The sequence below is a fragment of the Humulus lupulus genome, chromosome 2 (assembly GCF_963169125.1).
Source record: "Humulus lupulus chromosome 2, drHumLupu1.1, whole genome shotgun sequence".
NCBI lineage: Eukaryota > Viridiplantae > Streptophyta > Magnoliopsida > Rosales > Cannabaceae > Humulus > Humulus lupulus.
In genome coordinates, this window is record NC_084794.1 from 73398580 (window position 1) to 73417653 (window position 19074).

The window sequence follows — 19074 nt, forward strand, 5'->3', positions numbered from 1 at the left end:
CTACTGCTTGAGAAAGGAAACTCTTGCATTAGATGGTAGAGAATAAAAGAGGGGATTGCCATGAGATGGTAGAGAAGAAATTAGGGTTTTTAACTTAAAATCTGATCAAATAAGCCCAAACTTTAAGCCCATTTAGTTAAAAGAAAAGCCCAAAACACTATTTTAAAAAAGCCCCATGTGTGAGGCAATAAAACAGCCAAAAAGAGCAAAAACATGAGGCATACGCCTCAGTCCGCCTCGCCTCAGAAACGTCCGCCTCACTCATGTAAGGCGTGCGCCTCACTACCACTCTATGAGGTGGCGCCTCAGAGGCATTTTTTTACTGCCTCGCCTCGAGGCGTACGCCTCAACCGTTTTTTAAAACCATGCTCATAACCACACATGTATTCATCATACCAATATTGCAACAACATACACTAGAACATATATCTATCAAAACTACAATGATCAAATCATCATCATACATCATAAACATGTTTTCTCAAATCAACAAACAATAATCCAAAGCCATAAGCAAGAATATGACAACATCAAAACAACAGACAATAATCCAATGCCATAAACAAGAATATGACAACATCAAAAACAACAAAAAGGTTAGGATTCTCCATTACCTCCTTGGTAGTGAATCAAAAACACAAAACTATGATCAATCCCCTTGGAGGATTTTTGAAACCCACAACAAAGAAAAGAAAAATGCTCTTAGAATTAAGAAGGAGAAGAATGATAGCTTATAGGATTCAAAGCACTAATACAAGAACACATACCTAAGGATTTTCGAAAAACCTTATTCCTTTTCCTCTTTTTTCTTTCTTTCTTCTCTTTTCTCCTTCCTCTCTCTAGATGGATGGCTAGAGTTTCAAAGCAGATAGGAAGAGGCTTAAGGACCTATTTATAGGTGATATCTAGGTTAAGAAAAAAAAATTCAAAGTGGGTTTTTCCCAAATATCCTGTAACTTGATACCAATTTCTGTCCTAGTTACATCATGATTTTGGAAAACTACTATTTCTGAAAAGTTGTAGATAATTTAATTAGATTTCTAACAGTACTAAGTTTTCTTAAATCGGACATATACAGCACAAGTTATGCCCATTTTACTGAGGCTGTGTCAAAATTTACGGGAACTAAAAAAAAAGGCAACTCTCTTCTTACTATTTGTTTCTCATTTCTTACTAGTGTGAACACAAGCCTTCTAGAACATTCCCTCTTTTTTTTGACAAAGAAGAGAAATATCAATAAACTTCCCATTTTTTCATTTTTTTTAATTACTAAAATAAATAAATGGAGAATAAAAATTACTATGCATGGAAACTAATGCATGCACACCATGCATATCATGCACATGCACATGCACACACACAAATGTACAAGTGCATCTCTACTAACCATGCACTTTGGTGCACACAACCAAACCTCAAGAATTCACAAATAAAACAATTAACAAATTTAAATTCACATAATTTCAACCAAGCAATTCAAACAATTAAAAATATATTTCTAACACTTACATATTATTAATAAAATAAAGCAAACAAATTAATAAAATAAAAAAAATGGTGCGCTACACTTAAAAATAGGCATGGTTTACTTAAATATCATTATCTGACGCTTTGAAAACACGCTTTCGAGCCAATATCTTTTTCGAGCTGATACATGCCTTGTCTAAGCTAATTATCATTTAGCTTTCGAACCAATTCTCTTATTCCGAGTTTGACATGGCGATTTAGTCTTTCGAGCTAATCCCCCACTTTCTGAGCAGAAGTGACATCTTATTGCTTATTAGCAATATCGTTGCTAATAACTACATGTATTTGAGCTCATCACAACGTTTCCCAAGTTACCATTAAGAAAAATGATTCTCGAAATCAGGGTACCATATTGCATTTTTTATTCACCTTTTTAACTTTTTTCCATGACTAATTATTTGGAGTTCATAATTTAGACAATAGAAAATGGAACTTTTTTATATATTCTCATTAAATATTAAATGAATTATTGACTATTTGAATTAATTAGCATCTTGTGCATTGTAGCGAAATTGTAAATAGTAGGTCAAATATAGCATTGGTTTATTACAAAATTTACATCTTACATTGGAGGTGATCTTAATTATTGTTTCCATTTTTTAGTTAGCTCTTTTAGTATTATTAGAAATTTTTTTGAGGGCATTTCTTCCATGACCCCCTCATTTTAAGCTAATTATCAAATTTAATCCTAAGATTTTAAACAAGAAAAAATAACTCTATAAAATGATCTATATATTTATTTTTAGTAAAAAAAATTTTAATAAAGACAAAAAAAATTACCCATAATTAAAATGTATTCAAATATTTTTTTATAAATATAATTTATAGAATTAATTAACAAAACCTAAAATTCAAAATAAATCAAATCCAAAATTATAACAAATAAAAACTATACTTGTCATTTGTTCTACATAACTTTATTGTTATAGTATTTTGTGAAAAACATAAAATTTTAAAATCTAAAATTAAATAAATAAAATAAAAAATTGAAATATCAAAAATCAAAAACTGAAAAAACATAGTTGCTATATTTATTTTGTTTTGGATTTTATTTATTTTAAATTCTGCTAATCTTTTTTATAGATTGTTTATATAAAAAAAGTATATTAATAAATTTTAAATGAGAGCAATTTTTTATTTTTTATTTTTAAAAAGTGATTAAAAACAAGTGAATGAGCCATTTTATACTATTTAGGCATTATTTGGCCAAACTTATTATAAGTTGTTTTTAGCTTTTAGAATTAAAAAAAAAACTTTTGGAAGTGTTTGTGGATAAAAAATAATAAGTTTTTTTTTTCCTAATTCAAAAGATCTTTTTGAATCTATCTCCTCTTCTTATTGTCATTTGTATGGAATACTTATCTCGCATATTATCTAAAATTGCTTGTAAACAAGATTTTCACTTCCATTACAGGTGTAAAGAGCTTAAACTAACTCATCTGTGTTTCCCGGATGATGTCATACTGTTTTGTAGAGGTGATATCATTTCCATAATGCGACTGCTTCAAGGATTTAAAAGGTTTTCAGTCTCTTCTAGTCTGCAAGCTAATGTGAACAAATCGGCTTTTTATAGTCATGGTATGACTGATGAGGATGTGAATCGTATTCACCTTGTTTCGGGGTTTAGTAAAAGTCAACTCCCATTTTGATATCTTGGGATCCCGATTTGCTCTAAGCGTCTCAGTTTGGTTGAGTGTAGAGTTTTGGCTAAGAAGATGTTGCATAGAATTAGAATTTGGAGATCCCGTCACTTGTCTCTAGCTGGTAGAATGACTCTTGTGAATGCAGTGCTGATGTTCATTTAGATTTATTGGGTTCAAGTGATGATTCTCCCGAAGGCCTTGCTAGAAAAAAAATTACTCAAATCTATCAGAATTTCCTTTGGCATGGGTCTTCTGAGTTTGTTGGATCCAGTTCAGTATCTTGGGACACTGTGTGTAAGAGGAAGCTTGAAGGTAGTTTGGGTGTGCGAAATATCTTTTATTGGAACTTAGCTGCTATGGGGAAGCATGTTTGGCATATTTCCTTGAATAAGGAGAATCTTTGGGTGAAATGGGTTCATGCTGTTTATCTCAGAGGTCTTGATTGGTGGGAGTACTATACTACTAGTGATAGTAGCTGGTACTGGCGTCAGATGGTGAGAGTGAAAGAGCACATAAAAAGCTTCTTATCCAAGAACAGTTTTGAACAAAATTCATAATCTATTGCTGAAATTTATAAAGTTTTGATTAATGAGCAACAACCCAGATTTTATTATGCAGATATTTGGAGTTATAGTTCCTAAACATAGATTCTTCACATGGCTCTACTTTTTAAGGAGATTGAAAACTAAGGATCACCTCCAAAAGTTTGGATTGGGTATAGATTCTTACTGTTGTATTTGCGGTTTGAAGGAAGAAACTCATAATCACCTTTTATTTTATTGTTGGTTTAGTGCTCAATGTGTTCATCCCATTCTGCTGTGGTTGTTAATTCAGACTCGGCATTGTACAGTTGAAGGCATCTTCAAGTGGATCAGAAGAAGCAAGTTGGGCAGATTCAAGAAATTAGTGTATTGGGACATTCTTGCCAGCCTTGTTTACCATATATGTGGAAAGTTAGGAATTTAGCTTATTGGGAGGGTATAGTTTGGTTTGTTCAGTATACAACCTCTTTGGTTAAAAAGATTGTCTATAATAGGATTTCTTATAGAGGTTTAGTAGGAGTGAAAGTTGATGAGTTAGTTTGGTTTCATAGATTGTTTGAAATGTAATTGATGCTCTGAGGAGCTTCCATCTTTTGTATTCTTTGGTTTGTTGCAATACATTGACTTACTTATAAAAAAATAAAAATAAAAAAGATCTTTTTGAAGAAGCTAGGATCCCCTAACTTTTCCCAAAAGACATTTTGAGAAGGTAGGATTTCCTAGGTTTTCCTAAAATACCTTTTTGAGAATCTATTTTTAAATGGATCTTTATAATTCTCAATTTACTCGTAAAATATATTTTCAATTGATTATCTAAAGTCAAAACATTTTAAAAATAATTTTTCATTAAAAAATATATTTATATTATAGTTATCCAAACAAAATAAAAAATTAAAACTTTGACTTATTTTGTACTTTTAGATATAAGCAAAATTAAAGGGTTATTTTCAGCTTTTTTAGAATCTTTGGGTTAAACTTGATAATGGACTTAAATCGAGGGTGCCAAAGAGATAATTTTCTAAAATTTAAAATATAATATAACATTGATTTTTGTATATACCATAATATAAAATATTATATAATACAAAAGCAAACATTAAATATTATAAACTATTACAACTTAAATAATTTATACCAACACAATTTTATAGGAAATATACTTCCACCAATTATACCAAAACATATAAATATAAATATTATTGGTTGTAATTTTTCACACTAAATAATATTGTAATTGGTTAAATATAATAGCTAAGTAGTAACACAAGGTGGTGTAAAATACTTAATGGTTTCACTAAAGCTGAAGTGAAATTATTAGTTTTTGTTGTATGCATCTATAATTGGCTTTTTGGGGTCTAAAGTTGTATAAGGAGGTATCCAAGCATCCCCTTAAAATTTGGAGGTGTTTAAGGGTGTTTTTGGACACCTTAGGTAGTGGGATGGCGACATGTCGCCTGACAATGAGAAATTAATGTGTGTTTTGGCTAAAAAAAAATGTGTATTTAAAAGGGCTATCTTATTGGTTAGTCTTAATGACGGTACCTACACTATAAAAGGGGTTGTAACGCCCTGGATAACCAAAATCGTTACATTGTGTATTTTAAAATAGTGAAAGACTTGCTAATCAAGTTGTTTGAACAATAAAGTGATCCAAATGTCGACTATCAGGTTAGGGTTAAAAGATTTTGATCATAAACGGGTAATTTTCATTAAAATAGACTTTTGGTACATGGGATCCCCAAAAATAGGGTTTAAGAGACAATCTACAACTCGCACAAGTTTTATACAACCAATAGTCACTCTAATGGCAAAATACAAATTTTAAGGCTCTGTCCCTGTACTTTCCATTGGCCGTGGCGGACGAGCAGCTGACAATGTACAACTCGCCCCCAGAGCTCTTCAACTCATGGTTGGTCCAGCTTTCCCTTGCCTTTACCTGCACCACGTAGCACCCGTGAGCCAAGGCCCAGGAATAAAACCATAAACAACAAACACATAAACAGTAGTAGCATCCAATCAATCTTAAGATAGTCATTTAGAAATTCAACAAATTATAAGCATCAAGCTAATAATAATAAACATGTACTTTCAAGAATATATCTTAGCTAGTAATACAAGTGCCCAGGGTCGGCGCCCTTAGGTCGAGTCCTCCGTTTACTCAGTTGACCCTGACTCGCTTAGGCCGAGTCTATTGTTTATTTAGCTGACCCCGACTCACAGTGGCCGAGTTGCGTCCAATGCGCTAATCGTCAGCCCTGACTCCCTTAGGCCGTACTTTCACATTTCGCATAATAATAATACAGTTACACCACACATATATCCAGATACAAGGAACCTTAGTCCCAAACACAACCACATGGGTGCAGTTTTCTTACCTTGAATCCCGAGCGGAGAATACAGAACGTTCCCGAGCACGATCCTCAGTTTTGAGCCTTAGCGATAAACCCTAGTCACATAACAATGGGTAACTATAAATTTCTAATCCAAAAAAATACTTAGGGAACAAATATTAATCACCGGGACAATGAATTCTACTAAACCGAGTAGTAGAATTCATCCCAAGCGTCTAGGTTTGAATCCCCGAGCTTTAAACTTCACTTTCCCTTAATTCCCTAATTAGGGTCGCGACTTTCCCTTGACGGCTGCGGCCCGCCCCTCAAACAGAGACCCAATCCCCCCTGAAGGGGGACACAGGCTGCGACCTATACTCCCCAAGTCGCGGCGTGCGCCTAGCAAACAAAGGCACCCAGCCTCAAAAACCCATGCGGGCCGCAGTGCCTAAAGAACAGGGCCGCGACCCGAGTTCCCAAACCCATAAAAACTACCATTTTTTCAGCGTTTCCTTCAAGTCCAAGCCTCAAAATTCCACCCATACCTTCAACCAAAATCAGAACTAAACACAGAACTCTTATCCCTATAACTTAAACATCATACCCAACCTTATAAGCAATTCCTACTCTTCCTAACACCCAAAATGAGTTTAAGAAATCACTCTCATGCAGGCTCTAAGCTCGTCATCATCTCAACAGAATTTAATAATCATTGTTTAATTTTTACCTGAATTGATAGCTTGAATCTCCCAGCTAGGCTTTATCCACTTCTAGCCTTAACTCCTTAGGTTCTTCTCAGTCCAAACTTAGTCCAATTATTTCCCCTTAGGCTTCTTGAGAGAAAAACGTGAGATAGAGGGTGTGAGTGGGAATTGAGAGTTCTCAGCAATTGGGGTGGTTTCTGGCTAAGTCTAGAATCTCCCCCCTGAGTTAATCCTTAACTCAAAATGACTAAACTACCCCCCTTTGGGTCACTTAGTCCTTTAATTGTTCTAGGGGTAAAATAGTCTTTTCCCCCAGTTCCCGCTAATTCCTCAAGTGTTCCTAATATTTACCAATTAATCCTGTCGTGTTCAATTAATTACCAAATATTTATTCAATATCTAATAAATCTCAAAATATTCTCTAAATTCCCAAAAATACCCCTAGGCTCCCACCGAGTCGGGTATTTAACCCCACTGTGACTATTTCGCTAAACCGTTCACTGGGACCATCTCAAACTATATACTGCAAATATACCCACATAATAATGTGGTCTCAACCATTTATCACATAAAATCACATTTATGCCATCAACGGGCCAAAATTACGAATATGCCCTTATAAACTATAAAGGGCCCACATGCATATCTAATACTCATAAACATGCATATAATATATTCAGATAACCATATTAATCATGCATGTCACATAGTCACGCATTTAACCAATTAAACATACATATAAACAATTTATACTCTCCTGGCACGCTAATCAAGGCCTTAAGCCCTATTAGCAATTTTGGATTGTTACAGGGGTCCTTTAGAGTTATGAAACCTTGATCACACTTTTCAACTCTCTCTCTAACCAATCTCTTCGTAGCTCTCTAAGAACATTCATTTTTTTTCTAGAAACTCACAAAGTATTGCTTGACTTATGTGAGTTTCAAAGGTCTGTTTAATCCCACTTCTCATTCCATCTTGGTGAAGCTTCAAACAACTTTGTGAAGACCTAGAATAGAGATTTTGGACAACGATATTCCTTGTGTATAAGCCCTAGGTTCTTCATAACAGTTTCTCTAACATGAGATTTTTTTTTTCATTTTGTACTTTATTTTTTGTCATTTCTCTTATGATAGTTCTATTATATTTTTTGTGGTGATTCCACTTATTTAGATGGTGTAATTTTACTCTCCATTTTATGTCAATTTCTAGATTTTGGTTTAATATGTGAATTTTCAAGATTTCCCCCCATACTATGCATGTGATTCTTGATTAGTCTCTAGGGTTTTTATTTGTTGACCACAAATTTGGCCAACAACATTGAGTCAAGAAAACGATATAAAATATAAGAAGTGAACTAAAGTAATAAGAACACTAGAATTTATAGTGGTTCGGCCTCAAGAGTTGGTAATGACCAACGTCCATTTGCACTTTTATTAATGTAGAAAATCTCAAACCCACAATCAGATGAACTAGATTAAATCGAGTTTTGTAAGCTTGAGAGAATACAAAACATAGTGTGTGTAAATGCACCAATATTCACGTGAGAAATAATGATGTGCTAAGCCCTCTATTTATAGGCTTATGAATCTTACAAGATGGGTCATAGGCCTTACATTGATTTGATTGACAAGTAATAATAAATAATGTGTAAATAATATGTATTACATCTGAAATGATAAATACCTGCTTGAGTTGATCGTGCTATGTGTTTTTAACGAAACACCCGACCAGGCTGGTCGAGTATACCATCGAGCTGACCAGCCTTACCTCGAATGAAGCTCTTGACTATGTTCTGATCAATCGCCTTGTTTGGTAAGCCTTTATTTACTTCTTATCATGGTCGAGGGTCGACTAGCATCTACAACGTAGATGTTGTTTAATCTTTCTTTGATTGCCACATGTCGATAATTTATCCCACATCATCACGCTAATTTTTAGGGAAAACAATATTAACGAGATAATTATCTTAAATCATTGTTAATTTAATATTTGTAAGCCATAAATTCCCAATAAATAGTTAGGCCCTAAATGGGTCCAAGTCCACTGTAAGCTTGGTTAAGTCTTCACGGTCTTGGATCGGGCCTTGACCCTGTTAATTACACTTAGATCAACAACATCTGCCAAGGCTTGGTCTATAGGTTCATAGCCTCAAGGTACACCATGTGAGCTCTTCGACCCCAAGGTGGTTTCAGTTGACTAACGAGTCTACTTTCACAGATCTATGGATAGTGACGCATCATTACCTTGTTTGAAGGCCAATCTTCAAATTGGCCACACATGTAACAATACTTGCAGCCTTCCTCGATCCCCAATACCTGGGTAGCGACCTATAGACCTTACAACAACTTGCACCATATCTTAGAAATAGGCACAACCTCCAATTTATCTCTCTAGCGTACACTTTCTATGGGGCTGCGAACAACCTCTACTCAATCAAATTAACAACCCAAGCTCAACTCTTAGGTGCCTAACTTGATCCATCAGTAGAGAACAATTCGATCATTTTCCTATAAAAAAGAGCTTAACCACCTGATGTATTATAAGTTGAAGCTTGAGGTTTAAACTATCTATTTTTACATTTACTCATTTCTCACACTACATTTACTTTCCTTCATTCCACAAACTCCCCCAAAGTATTTACTGCCATTTATTTCCATTCAATATCAACTTCCAAGATATTTCACACATGCAAAGGAAAAATCTCTAAAGAAAAGTTATTGCTCGACGTCACGTCGGGTCTAAACCTACCTTATGAGTGTGGTATGACTCTCAAGCTCAGTAATGATACTTATCCCCCAATTTGACCTTGTGCTCATTCATAGCACAGGAATGAAATTTTGCATCAACAAATACTATTGCACACGAATTTATATACCAAAATAAATAAATTACATTAATAAAATTATATACTATTAAAATTAAAAACAAATAAAAATACAAACACGTTGAAATAAAATTGGCCTAACAAATATGATAACCATAGTACCAAAAATTAATGTACCAAGCAAATAAAAAGAAATATATATACATATATATATCAACATAACTTTGAAATATAATTAAGCAAACAAATATCATATACCTTAACACAAAAAACACATATAATAATCCATTAAAATAATATACCATCAAAATTATATAAAAAAAATTAACATAATTTTAAAATAAAATTAACCAAAAATATCTTATACACTAAAATATATAAAACATATATACAGGATGATTCTAGTATAGGGTTATCGCTTTAATATTTACCAGTGAGGCCTTCTTTGTTTTTGTCATATGAAGACGAATAATTTATAGTACCGAAAATTAGGTTCAAACATGTTGTTTTCCATGCGCATAAAAAAATTAGTCACACGTGCAACAATCTGTTTTGAACCTAGATTTCGATACTGTAAATTATTCGGAATTTTATAAAAATTTACAAGATGCCCTAAATAACTACAATATACACTGTTATAAAAAAAATCACGTTGAAAACTATTTACGGATCGGGAATACACAAGAGCCCCAATGGTGGGGCTCTTTTTGAACCCCTATAGCACATTTTCCATATATATATATATATATTAGTAATGATAATTCATTGATAATAATTAGAGTATAATACATTTTGAATAAAAGAATGAAACTCTACTATCCAAACAAGTTTCTCATATGCTCAAAGAGCGTGCCCAACTAATACATGAGTAGGTTTATTAACCGTACGATCAACATGAATTATAAACACTTTAGGAAAATTAGACAAAAAAACTTGTAATATCAACTAAAAAAGAACCAAAGTAATTAAAAAATCTAGATCTCTTAGAAAAAAAGCTGAGACTTATGCCGAACAATTTATCTCTACAACAAATAATAGAAGACCAGGATATAAAGCCCAATCCAATACAACTATCAAAGCTACACCCTCTGATTTGACGAGTGAGAGAAACCCCCTACAACATATACCAAATGATAGTTTTGGTATCAATATTTTTTTTTTTTAATTTATAGTTATTATTTTAGTGTAACAAGCCCTTAATTAAGTTTTTACATGACTCAATTAGGTTGAGAGAGAATGATAGTTGAATTTAGAATGAGAAATTTACATCTTGTTCCATTTTTATCAAATTATTTACAAAAATAATGCGTATAAAAATATTTACAATTATACCAATTTTCTTATACTTTATATAAATTAAATTTGCCTTGTATTCTCTATTATATATACAATTACACGGTACATAAAGTTAAAGTACTGTTTTATTTTTTGTTTTTTTCTTTAATGTTTCTTTATCTCTCTCTTATCCTTAACTTCAAAAAAAACAATTCTAGCGGTAATTGGGCTCAAAAGTAGTACTATCGCGACCTACTCTTCAATGTTATTATTTTGATATGTGGGAAACATATATTTTTTTTTGTTGCCGAAGAAGATAACCAAAATAAAAAACAACATTTTAGTTTCTTTTTCATATTTTGTTAATAAAAAAGTAACTAAACTTTAAACTTATCCAAAATTTGTATTCTTATTTTATATTTAAAAGATTTCATATGATATTCTAAACACCTTTAAAGTTATTTTAGAAACATTTTAAGTAAATTTTTTAAATATTTTTTGATATTGTTTGGTAAGTTTTAAATAAAACATAAGAAGACTCTTTTTAGTTTGTTCGTTGCTTTAAATTTGTGGCATACTAAACAATTCACTCATATATCAAAATATAATAAATTGGTATCTTAAATGTTTTTAAAAGCAACAAAAATATAGCTTTTAAAAGTAACTATGCAATATACTAAATTGTATCATTTTCTAATAAGATATTCATGATAACTTAGAATTATAGGAGTAATTTTTTATATTATATAATAACTAATTAGTTTCTAAAATAGGCTTAAAGGTAACATAAACGTTTTTTAAATAATAAGACATGTAAATTACATGAGTGACTAAATTTTTTTATTAAAAGTTACTATGTAGTATACTAAATTAATTTTTATTAATAAACTATTTGGTAACTTATTATACTATATTACAATTTATTAGTTTATGAAATAAGCTTAAAGATTACCAAAATGTCTCTTAAATAATAAGATACCATAATATAACATAAAAATAACTAATTAGCATATTAAAATATTTACAAATTAATTTTAAAATTAACTAAAAATTATTGAAATAATATGATCTAAAAATAAAAATTTTAATAAAATAATAACTTATTGGTATTTTATAAGCCAGTATGCTATGCTGATGTGGCATCAATGATGTAAATAATTTAGTTGAAAATATTTATGAAAATAGTTTAGATTGTATTTATATAATTGTAAAATTCCCATTTAGAATTACTTACAAGTGCTATATATTTTTCAAATTAAAAAAGTATTTTTCTTTTTAAATACAATTAACTTTAACTTTTCTAAAAAAAAATACAATTAACATTAAAAAAATAAAAGGTACCAGAGTTTTCTTGAACCTTCCACCCAATTTCAAGGCACTCTCAGAGAAATGTTATGTAAGTTTCTTTCTAATTCTTGAAACTTTAAGGCATCGGCCGTCTTTAATTTCTTCTATATAAATCACTGGATCCATGAAATGTTTACACGCATACACTCTCATTCCCACACTCAAATCATATTGTAAAAACAAAAACCACAATTCTTGCAAAAATGTCAGGTGGCAACAACAGCAAAGCGATTTCCACATTACCTTATGTAAACTTGATGATCATCAGCTTGATCTCCTCAATCTACCGCGCCTACGCCAACGACGACATTCAAATGGTCGTTTTCTTCACAATCTTTGTCGTTGCATATTATCTCTCCACTCGCTGTTCCACAGAATTGGACCGATTGCCTCCCGACGATGACTCCCTCAAGAAATTTCTACTCAAAATCACCAATTGGGTCCTGGCGAGTCTCATCTTATTCAGCTTCGCTTACCAATATGCTACGATTCTTAGCCTTACCGCTTCTGTCATTGTCTTCGTGGCTGTCACCGCCGCAAACGCCACTATATTCTATGTTTATTTCATCTACGACGACAAAAAGACTACCGCTACTAACTTAAACGACAATAATGCTCACAAAACCACTTTATTGTCTTCTTCAGTCTAATATTAGTTATATCTACTGATAATTAAATAATTTATCCAATATTATTGTAATATTTTGTTTGCTTTATATAGATATTAAGAAGAGAATATAACTTTATCTCAAAAAAAAAGACAGAATATAAGTAATAATTTGTATTTTGAAATATTTAATTTATCTAATAGTAGTAAATTTGTACTTATTTAGGTTTAAAAATTAGTTATCTAAATTAGTTTTTATTTTTTTGTAAAAGAAAGTTATCATTGCAAATTGTTTTGATTGCTGGGAAATCAAAGATGTTTTTCGTGAAGTTTATTAAAGCAAATTAAGATTTTCGAGCTTGAAACCAAAGCCTGCGAATGTTGAGACTCGAAGCAATGTTTAAATATTCTCATCATAAGAGTGTCACTGATTATTGAAAACTTATTTTTATTATTGCATACTATGATATAGTCACCAAGCGGCTTACTATTCCAAACACTACTACTTTACTATATATATTTTATTTAAATACAAATATTTTCTCAAAATCTATACAATTAATTTTTTTTTTTATCACTATTCAAATTGAAAAAAAAATTAGAAAATCTATACAAATTTAAAATATCAAATATTGAACAATTTCGCTGAATTACGTGGATAGGGGAGTGGCTCCAGTGTGGTAGAAGGAAGAAAGGCAAAGCCTCATTGAAGAAATACTCAGAAAACCTATTAAAAATGCTTTGAAGTATTCATGAACAAGCAGGATTAAGGCAAGAAAAGTTGCGGTGAGCTGTGAGCAGAGGAAATGATGTCCTGAAAGATGTATCAACACGATTCGCGACCACTGAAAGGTGGACATATGTCCCAACATTAAGAGATTGTTACTTTTGCAACACGTTTAGGGAGTGACACATGTCCAACATTTAATTACTATCAGTAAATGCGAGCTACCAGGAGTGCGACACATGTCTCGTACAATTAATGTTTGTCAAATGATTCGATCAATCAAAAGTCACCACGTGTCCAAGGATACTTGGGCGAAAAATTTGCCGAGAAGTCTCCACCATGCAAAGTGCAAGCAAAGACTTGGAAGGCCAATGTTGTTGTGCATATTTATTAAAGTTAAGACACATAAACAATAAGACAGGATGTGTGCCCAGGAGACACATGTCATCCGTAGGATGCTCGGAGGTCACAACTCCCAAAAGGCTCCTTGTACCTTATCCTGACCTGATAAGACCTCTCGCAAATTAATTGCTCTCGTCCGAGAGGCTAGCAAGCGTATGTTAAGCATAAGTAGGATCCACGACTTGAGAGCACTATGTGTGTACTCACCTACCCCTGATACCAAATGCGATTGCAGGCACGAAGGTGGCTTGATGACAATTTGGAGTGTCAACCCTTATCATGCTGGAGAAGTGGAAGCTTCTCCACTACCTCATGTCATTTCTCATGCATGGTAATACCTTTTCACCATACAAAAGGTATCGTACGACTATGACCAGACCTTTTTCTAGGGATATTTGTGGTTCATTGTAAACATATTTAGTGTCACGAGCTGGTTATTTGGCTCTCCAAGTAGACGGAACGTGCGACACTTGCTGACACTCCAAGCTAACAAGTCAGCCTAAAACTCAAGCCTGCGGGCAAACAAACTCATTGGTTAGTCACGAACACGTCTCATACATGTGACCGACAATAATGAAGTATGAGAAAGCATAAAAGAAGTCATCCCGTAGATATGTCCACACAACACATAAGCATACAACAAAAGCAAGTGACAGGCAATGATCCAACAATGGCAACAAATAAGTAACACATAGACAATAAGGAAGTATACACTGACAAGTATGGATAAATATCGTTTTATTAATAAGTGACCTTGATATGGCAAGTGAGTACACAACGTAAGCCCCTATTTGCTGGTGGTCATGGTGCTTCCCTAAGTCATCAGGTCACCTCCCCCTAAGGAGCATTCCTAGGTATAAAGGTCTCTCTAGGAATATTTATGACTTTCGCCTGTGAGACATATGCATAATTATAACAGTGCCACTATCTTACCCATGATATTGCTTGGTGCAAGACTTGACTAATGATCAAGCACCAAGGCATGCTTATTGTACGCCCTGGTTTTCCCACGAGCTGTTAGCAAGTTGTGATACGGCCTAATCATGAGATTCGGCCTAGTCATGTCTACTACGTGGACATCCCTAAGACCGGAGCTGCCACTCTTTAGATCCTACCTCCTCAGCTCGAGGTAACCTAAGGGTTCGCCAAGATTAGACTGAGTTTGGACTTTGAAAGCCACAGGTCGAGGGAAGCATCCAGCTCGTGGTACGGGCTAGGGTTGGAGGCTATGACCTTTTATAAAGTCAACCACGCAAGGTAAACGTGCATATATCAGACATCACGTGTCTGATATATCCCTGACTTCTCGGACACGCAGCATGAACGTGCGTATTCAGACACCCACGACTGGGTTGGGCCGTGCGGCCCATTATCCCCTTACCTACTGATTAGACCACACTTATGTGTCAGGTTTTAGGAATTAATCATGAATGTCACAGAGTTGACATGATAGGTAAGGAGGTCACGGGATGACCTTCTTACCAACTCCCAGGTGCCTTCTCCTATAAATATGGAGACCCTGAGAGTTACAAAGGGTTGGATTCGATTGTGTAAGAAATACCATGTAAAAGAATACCAAACATATAGTAATAATATTGGCTGGTGGAGTAGAAGGATTTTAACATTTGAACCACCTGAAAATGTATTTGTGTCATCATTCCATTTCTAAATAGGTCATTCATCTATTTCGGTTCAACATAAGCACTAATCCCTTCCTCTTATTTTCTTAATTATCTGTTGGCGAATAACCGCGTCAACATTTTGGTGCTTTCATTGAGAACAAGTTAGATTGGTGCTGTCGCAAACATCCAACTATGGTGACCACTCGATCCAGACACGGTAACGAGACGGAACAACATGATGGGCAGGAGGCTCATCATATCGCCATCCTCGGTGAACAAATCCCTGAGGTCCAACAGCGGCCAGGCAAACAGCCGATGGGCCAAGATGACACTGGAAGTTCGGCGCCCCGGCCACCTAATCCAAACCCAGATTTTTACACTGCGGTGGAGATGGAAAACGCTCAGCTGAGGAGCCAACTAGCGAAAGCCAATCAACAGATCAAGGAGGTGTTGGCCCAACTACCCCCTCTTACAACCGACGTTAACGTCGGAAACAGGCAAGGCGAGACTCATAAGTCCCGCCGGGGTAATCAGTCCAGGCCTAGCCGCTCGGACAGACTTCCAACAGCCAACTCTATTCCCTCATCGCACCATCGAGAGGCAAACTTCGGAGAAATGCCTAGAGCCGAACAACAACAGTACAGTCGTTCGGTCCGAACTTCAACTCCCAGCTCCCAACCAGCCTCGAGCGCGCCCAGGAGAGCTCGAGGAAATTCCAGAAGGAGATCCGGGGAGGGCTCACAGCATCAGCCCGTCCCCACCAGCCGTCTTGCACCTCGTCCAAATCGCCAGGCGTGGGACCCGCAGGTTGGCAGGGCCGAAAGGCCCCCACCTAACCTGATCTGCTCAGACGGAACCAGGATCGCCTCTCTGGTCAGGCATCCTCCGTCTCCAATAAGATATCCATCTCCTCCTCGGCCCATCCGAGATATTCTAGCCTACAGAAGTAGCAGGAGAAACCCTCCATCCACAGGACCTTCCCGACGTAGCAGGGCGCCGAGAGAAAGCCCGGATCCTCACCACCAAAGGCGGACTCCAAGCCTCTCTAACAGGAGCTACTGGATCGACAGTCACTGGAGTGACCTTTCTGGCGGAGACCTGCGTCAGCATTTAAGCTCGACACAAAATCCTCAAACCACCCAGGGGGGCGACCTGCGAGATCGCCTTAACTCTCATAGAGGAGAGCCAGTAGGAGGTTACAGCCATGCTCGCTCAGGGGGAGACCTGTCCGAAGTATGTAACGACGGGAATGCCCCAAATAACCTATCTCAAGATAGGAGGGGCAATAACCCACCAAATATGTACAATGGATCCGAAGCTGTTGAGCAGCCGCAGAATAACCACGGAAATCAGTACAAAACCCTCGAGTGCCTGGCTCAGATGGAGGAGCTGATGAGGAAGCTCCTGTCGGAGAAAGAGAAATATGAATATGATTCGGGGGACGAGATGGAGCTCTTCGCCCCCAGCATAGCAGCAACAGCTTACCCACCCGGTTTTCGTATGCCGCACCTGTCCAAATTCAATGGAGACGGAGATCTGTCAGACCATCTGGGATGTTCAACACCCTGATGATGGCCCACAACATTGGCCCGGAGCTGAGGTGCCTGATATTTCCCTCCACACTGACTGGACCAGCCAGGCAGTGGTTCAAGCAAAGCAAAAGACAATCAATAAGCTCCTAGAAGGCTTTCTCGGCTGACTTCAAAAGGGCATTCCGAGCCTCTCAGGCTGCCCGCATCAAGGCTGACTCTCTGGCTAATGTGAGGCAGCAGCCCGACGAAACTCTGAAGGCTTACCTGAGCAGGTTCGCGAACGTCGCTGCTCGGGCTAGAGACGCGGATGACAGCTCCAAGCTATGGCCCTGAGAACTGGAATCCTCGTCGGAGGGGAACTCTGGAAAGATATACAAAGGAAGGGAGTTAGCTCAGTGAATGAATTCCTTAATAGGGCACAGGAATGGATCAACTTGGAGGAGGCTGAAGCCTCAGCTGCAGGGACCAGCCAGGTCCCTGAGCAACCCGCTGGAGTGGGGACGGAGGTCGCGACAGCGACCCAAAACGTCACACAGAACAACCAGCTCGGTGGAGGCAAAAGAAAGGGGAACTGCGAGGGCAGCCAGCACGACCCAAAAAAGAATAGGTCCGTAGACAAGTTTAAGCCGGTCTACGCGACTTATACAGAGCTCACCCACTCTAGGGAGAACATCTTCCTAGCTAACTCTACTCGCCTCCCTTGGAAGAGGCCGGAGCCGTTGAAGCACCAGAAGGGGAAGAGAGACACCTCCAAGTTTTCACGTTTTCACAACGATGTTGGCCACAATACCGATGATTGTAGGCATTTGAAAGATGAGATCGAGACTCTCATCCGAGCCGGCCCCTTGGCCCAGTACGCACTGAACAGGGTTCCAGCAAGTCGACCTGCTCCGGAAGTCCCAGTCAGTCAGACCGAGTCTCGGGTAGATCAGGACGTCCCTCCTCCCGTGATAGGAGGAGAGATATCCACAATATCTGGAGGTCCGCATATGGCTGGCACGAGCAGGGGTGCCCAGAAGAGGTGCGTAAACGAACTCAAAGCGCATAATGGAGTAGAGTTCGTCCCAGAACAGCGTCCGCCGAAGCAGCAGCGATGGGAGAAGCAACCGATCATTTTTACAGAAGAAGATGCGGGCCATGTCCAGTTCCTTCATAACGACCCTCTGGTCGTAGCAGTTCAGCTCGCTAATCGGAAGGTTAGCAGGGTGCTGATCGATAATGGGAGCTCGGTGAACCTTCTATTCCGGTCCACATTGGAGAAGATGGGTTTGACTGTCGCCGAACTGAAGGCGACCTCCATGATGCTGTATGGTTTTTCGGGAGAAGGATCGGCGGCTATAGGGACTATCGAGCTGGTGATCACCCTGGGAGAAGGACCTCGGACAGTCTCCAAACTCCTCGAGTTTGTGGTCATCGACTGCTCTGCTGCATACAACGCAATTTTGGGGCGACCCACGCTCATAGACTTTGAGGCCGTCACTTCCATTCGCCACCTCGCAATGAAATTCCTTACTTCCACGGGAATATGCACTGTCCATGGAGATCAGCTCGCTGCCAGGGAATGCTACAGCATTTCCATGAAGGGAAAATCGAAACCCGAGCAGCTAGCAATGGCCATCCAAGGTGGTGGAGAGGAATCTCAGGAACCCTTAGCTGATCCTGAGATTGAAAAACCTCAGAGCGCCAAAGGGGAAAATATCGTCTTAAGTGAGGATATTGACCCCCGAATAGGCAAGGACAGGTCCGAGCTCCAGGCTATTGAGGAGCTCGAGGAAATAAACATCGATCCGCAGAACCCTTCACGGATGGTCAAGCTCGGGAAAAACCTCTGTAGCAAGTGGAAGGCGGAGCTGACTAAATTTCTGCAGGGCAACCTTGATGTGTTTGCGTGGTCACACGAGGACATGGTGGGAATCAGCCCGAGTGTCATCATGCACACCCTTCATCTGGATAAAAGCGTTCCTGCGAAGTCCCAGAAGCAGAGGCACCTCG